Consider the following 6,000-nt stretch of genomic DNA (forward strand, 5'->3'; position numbering starts at 1 on the left):
GCAGATGCTATAGTCCACCTACATTAGTTGCAAGCTCTGACCAGGGCATGCTCTTCTATTTCCAGAAGTTGAATACACCATCTTAATGTGATTAATATAGCATATGGATATCCAGCTCTTTGTCTTCATATATTAGAAGGGTGGTAAAAGCCTAGCACACACTAGTATTTTAGCATGAACCTTTAGAACAAGTGTGCCAATGAAGGTATGGTCATCAAAATCATCTTAAAAAAAAGCAGGGTCTATCACAATCTTGCATGCGAATAATTTGCCTGTCTTTCCCATACCTTGGCTGTTAATTAGCCACATTCATCTTCTGCTTGAGCTAAAGGGAATTCTGGACCACGTTTCAGACTTATAGATGTTGTCGGTATGTTATTGTAAGCTTTGACATGGTGATCTGCATCACTTCATCAGCTGCATACCAAACTAGCGTGTAGTAATCACTGAATCCATCTATGGTGGTAGTCTCTTCCCATTAAGCTGGTCAGCTGCTGAATTCAATGAGTGGAGACCAAGTTTTAGGGTCTACCTTGGACACTTGGACAATTCAAATTCTCTCAAATGAAGAACTTTGGAGCCGCTCCTCCTACTAATCATGTAAACTCTCTCATTAGATTTGCTGGGTAGTTCCAACTATATATATGGATTTTCTACTACATTGTTCCTTAGAAAATCATCGTTCCTAGCAGACACCTCAGGGAATATAGAGGTCAGCTGCCTGCTCAGAGATCAATCTTTGTAAGGTTGAGTGCATCCTGTGTAACTCAGCGCAAACCTCTGTTTCATTGTAAAATTTATTTTTATATGGGTGCTTTTGAATGGGGTTTCAAGGCAATATTGTTGGAAGACTGCAAATGCATTGCGATGTATCTGAACTGGAATTTTTTGTCATCAATTCCATCAAATTTTTTGTTTAGTTAAACAATGGGACAATTAGAACAATTGTCTAAACAAATAGACAATAGGACTAAACAAACCAATTTCATCATGAGAATGGCCCATATTTAACTATTTGCCTCTTGAAGCTTCACTTTCAGCTGACCATGCATTTGCAAACTGTAAGCCATTGAGCTCCCTGGACCCAGTTATTCAATTCTAGGTGTTTACAATATGCCACCATCCTAGTAATATGTTTTATCTACTAAATCTGTGCCTTCTCCACATCTCCAGCTTCACTCACCATTGCCTCAGAAGGCACAAAGAAGCAGCCTGTCTGCTCTGGGACAAGAGTACTGAGAAGCTGAGGTTCCCAGCTAATCGGCTTAAACAGGGTCCTAGCAGAAGAAATGGTGACGGGCTGATGTAAACTGTTTCTAGGGAGATTCTACCAGCCAGTGCATGGAGAAGGAGGCTTTCCATGACGTTCCTCTGCTCCAAATGAGAGCAGCTGCAGAGCCAGCTACTTCAGTATTTAATATTTAATATTTAAAACTGAGTTTAATATTTTAAACAGAGCTGGTTTGAGAGTTGTAATGAATGGCAGCTGTGGTAGTTACTTATCTAAGCTGGAAGGAAACCAACTGGAGTGAGGTTAGTCTCACTGTGTTCAGCAGAAGTTCAGTGTTATCACACAATCATCGCACATGCTGATCTGCACCTTTTAATAAGACAAGGCTATATTTATATTAAGCGTAACGTTAAGATCTTAGGCAATGTCAGAAAGGCATTGTCACCTTCTATGGAAATTCATTCATCTTCTATAAATTCTGGCAATGTCTACACTTAAAAGTAATTTATCTTAGTAGTCAAGGTGTCTATTATATGATAGGTCAATATTAATACCCTGTTGTATGTCATGGATCCTACCGTAAAGTGGGTTTTAGCGATGATTAAAATCCTTGGGTTGAATTTGGTCTGAGCTCATGCAAAGCAGCCAACAGGAATGCTGACTAACTTAAGTGAAATTGGAAGTAATGTCCTTAGCAGATCAGGTACCAGGGATGTGGGACAATTATTAGACTGAATTACTGAGCTTCTTATTTCAGCTATTTCACTTAGGCATTTAGGGTCCCTTTGACATACATCTGTCTTAAAGATTTCTCTGATACTGATTGCTCCTCAAATACTTACTCCAAAGGGGTCAGTCCCTCTTACAGTTCTGCTGCTATGTTTCTCCTGGATATATGAAGATCGTGATTACTGGTACCCTGACAACAATTGACTTGCACAAAAAAGGTATTAGGGGTTGCTAAATTGTCAGAATGAGATCTGAGAACAGGAATCCCTGTACTTAGCTGTCACTAAATTTGAAGTGCCTAAAAAGATTTACTGGCTATATGACATGTCCAGCAAATAATTGTAGGTAGCATCAACCCTCAGGGCAAGTCCTCCTGTGCACAGACTGCACAGAAATAAACTGGTCTTTAATGTACATCATACTATCTCTAGCTTTAATGATAATTAGTATTTTAATGATGATTTTTATGATAAGCACTGCTGAAATGAGATCTTGTGGTTGAGAGTCATGGACGATTGTAACAAGTAATAGTGTCTCAGGTCTAATGATCTAATCTTAAATTCAATGAAATGATGAGGTTCCTTTGTCAAATAAATGTGACTTAAAAAAAAGAAACAGAACAAACCAACACTTTTTAAAAGGAACTTGCGAACAAAAGAGTATTTTTAAATCTTTTGTCTCAGGACATCTTTCCTTCAAATGAGGCTGACTGCATAATAGCACTGTGAAAGGCAGATAATTGCTACTTCAGCAACAGAACAGCAGGAACGTCTGCAGCTCCTTCCTCTCTGTGATTTAGCCAGTAGCTGAAACAGAATAATTCTCTACCTTAATGTTTCTTTTGGACTCTGTTTGGCTGACTTCAGTTTTGCCAACCCCCAAAATTAATATTTGGGAGACTTCCCTCTTTTGGCCCTTAAATAAATCATTGTTTTGTCTGTTTATTTTGTTCTTTTTATTTATTTATTTATTTTTAACTTCTTCTGCCCCACTCTGAGCTCAGGGACAATGACAGGTGCGGCAACACCTGCCAGGTTAGAGCAGGGAAGGCTTTCAACCACCCTTGTCAGAGTTCCCTCTCCTCAAAAAGCAAAAAGGCAGCTGGATTTTGAGAAGGGCTTTAGTCAGATGCATAGGCAGAAGAAAATATGCCAGCTGCAGTATCAAGTAGGAAAACAGAGATCTTAGCTCAGGAACCAGAAGTATACTTCACTAATACTGCACTGCACCCAGGACTACTGCCTGGCTTAGGAGGAAGACACGTTTTGGGTAGAGCTGGTTCTTTCTGCAGGGTCCTATACCCATGCCAATTCTTCCTGCTGTGGGAATGGCTGAGGAGCAGTGTGCATATAAGCTATCCTGCACAAGTCATGGGGGGGCCACCAAACATTAGCCCATTCTTCCTTCTGCCTTTGTGTTGAGAGCGTGGCCAAGTGGTTGCTGACAATATAGCGGGATGTAAAAGTGCTCTTCCCTCTAGAGCCTGGGCACCTATATTGTAAAACACAAACTCTTATCAAATGATCTAAATAATGAGAAAAACAGTAGTAGCAGAATCAAAGCCATGGCTTGCCTTGCTGCTGGAAAGTAGGCTACAGCCATGCCATAGCTTGAGGAAATGACCACCATGCTGAGATGCTGAGACAAAGTGGATGGAAATTTTGTTTTCTATCAAGAAAAGACCCCGCTATTTGCAGCAGTGCTTAAAGCAAATACATGCAAACACTTCCTCATCTGAGCTGTGAGATGAATGCATTACAGTTAGCCTCTGAGATTCACCACTGAGCTCTTCTCAATATTTGAGATTGAGCACATGGATCTACTAACCAGCGTGCTGAGCAGGAAGTGGCACACCTATATGCCACCTGAGTGTCTGGGCCGTGGTCCTTCTTTTCCACAGGTTCACTAATATTTGGGCATCTTTTTCCATGCATAGAGGATTGCGAGGAGGATTGCACAGGTTTTTAAGTACACAACAATTATTCACGGTGAAAGCACAAAGAAGATAGCTAGGTCTAATGCTTAGCACACAAGCATTGCTACTCTCAGCACCCCAGCGCAGGGTGACATGTTCTCGTTGGCCACACAGTTGTCACTCACATGGGAAAACGCCAGGCTTTGTTGTTCCCTGGAGCAGGCTAATCCTCTGTCTTGCTGAGTTGCTGTCTTGTAACTACCTTCTGTTTTTTTCTCAGTTTTATAACTTTCACATTAGTGGTTTTCTCTTGAGGCCTTCAGTTAATAACCAATATGAGTCAACAATTTCGCTTCTTTTTTTTTTCTTTTTTGTGCTTTTCTTATCTTGCCTGGCTCTCTCACTGCCTGACAACAATTTTCTTCAGTAAAGCCACACATCTTAATTAACTAATTGGACCCTGGTCTGTGGGCTACTGTTTATGATCTTTGGAGAGGGCATGGCATTTTAGCACGGCTATTCTCAAACTGATAATGGTTGCTCCATTAGGGACCTGGGGAATACATCTGCTAGTGAGGGAAGGTGGCCTGTCCCTGGGGAGCTGCTGAGAGATGAGTAGGGGAGAGAGGAAAGCAAGAAGATGGCCTGGGAACAGAGCCAGGAGGTGAAGAAGTGCTTAAAAGGTTCCGTCTGCGTGAGGAGACAGGCAGCACCAAGAAGCGTGGATGAGGCGATCCGTGGATTTTGAGAGCTGTTGGGAAAAGCCTGCTTCTCCTACTTACTCTGGTCCTGGTGCCCCTGCTGAGGGGTACTGGTTTGGCTCTGTGGCTTGCAGCAGTCGCAGACTTCTCCTGCTTCCTTTCTCAGCCTGGCTGTCAGGAGCTCCTTCGCGCCCTTCTCCCTCTGTCCTCTCTTTGCCATGTCCCCTGCTGCAATCCAGCCAGCACTCCCTCTGCACCCGTCCAAACCAAAAGCAACTCTTACGTGGGAAGAGCACCCAAAATCCGGAACGTACTTATGGTGAGGGGGATGTAGAAAAGCAATCTGAGGACTGCTGGCTCAGTGCATCTTCTCCCACACTGCTGAGGAGGAAGTGGCACTTCTCTGCATCCCAAAATAGCATGACAACATTAGAATGCCCAAGTGGCACTGTGTGCATATATGACAGGGGTTTCTCCTTTGCCACAGGAAATATCTCTGTAGGGGCTGAATCATGCTAGTACCTGGCTGCTAGTACCTCTTCCCAGGGGAAGAGCTAGGGAACCTGTGGGGACACATGCTCACCCTGAAGAAATTTCCTGATAGCATCCATCCATCTTCTCCGTCCCTTCCAGGCAGTTGTCCAGCCTGTCAGCCCTCCCTAGCAGTGACTTAGGTGCAAATATTTCAGTGCGTTGTTGTTGGTAAGCTTCAGCCTCCATTGGGGTGGTGCTCAGAGGTGCTCCCTCCATCAGAAGGAGCCTTAAGTCTGTCCCCTGTCATCATGTGACAAGAACTACAACCTGCATAATTCATACAAAACCTAACAGCTGGGAAAACTGTCATTTTGGCTGCTGATTTTTACTTGTTATTTGAGTGTTGACAGAGTCCCTCTTCTTCTCTGGAGTTCCTTCTCTGCTGTTTTTCTAGTGGGTTTTTGTTCTTGGATTTTTTTTTCAGACTTCAAACTCTTCTCCTGTTCTACTGTGCTAAGTATTTTCTGTTTGCTTACCTGTGTGGCAATGACTAATGTTTTTGAAGGGGTGAAACTTCGTGCTTTCTATCTCCCTTTTAGTCAGACACTTAAATATTACTGCAGTAAGTCTTCTACACTGAAATGAAGTGTAGGAGAAATGAGAAATCAAGATAGTTTCTTGAACTTTTATGCAACAGTAATTATTAACTTTGACCCCCTACTTATATGCTAGAACTAAACGAACAAAGTCCTTGCTGTGAAACTATTTTTCTTCAGTATAACAAATACTTGCAAACTGAATCAGCAACTTAACTGTAGCATGTGTATTTTTATAGTCATTTAGTTTGCCAGTCTGACGAGTTTAGATGGCCCATGTGGGTTAAACACAAAGTATGTTTAAAATGATGGTTCAGACAAGAAATGCCCAAATTCAGCCTTCCCATGCAATTG

This window comes from Mycteria americana, chromosome 1, assembly GCF_035582795.1.
Source record: "Mycteria americana isolate JAX WOST 10 ecotype Jacksonville Zoo and Gardens chromosome 1, USCA_MyAme_1.0, whole genome shotgun sequence".
In the NCBI taxonomy this organism is placed as follows: Eukaryota; Metazoa; Chordata; class Aves; order Ciconiiformes; family Ciconiidae; genus Mycteria; species Mycteria americana.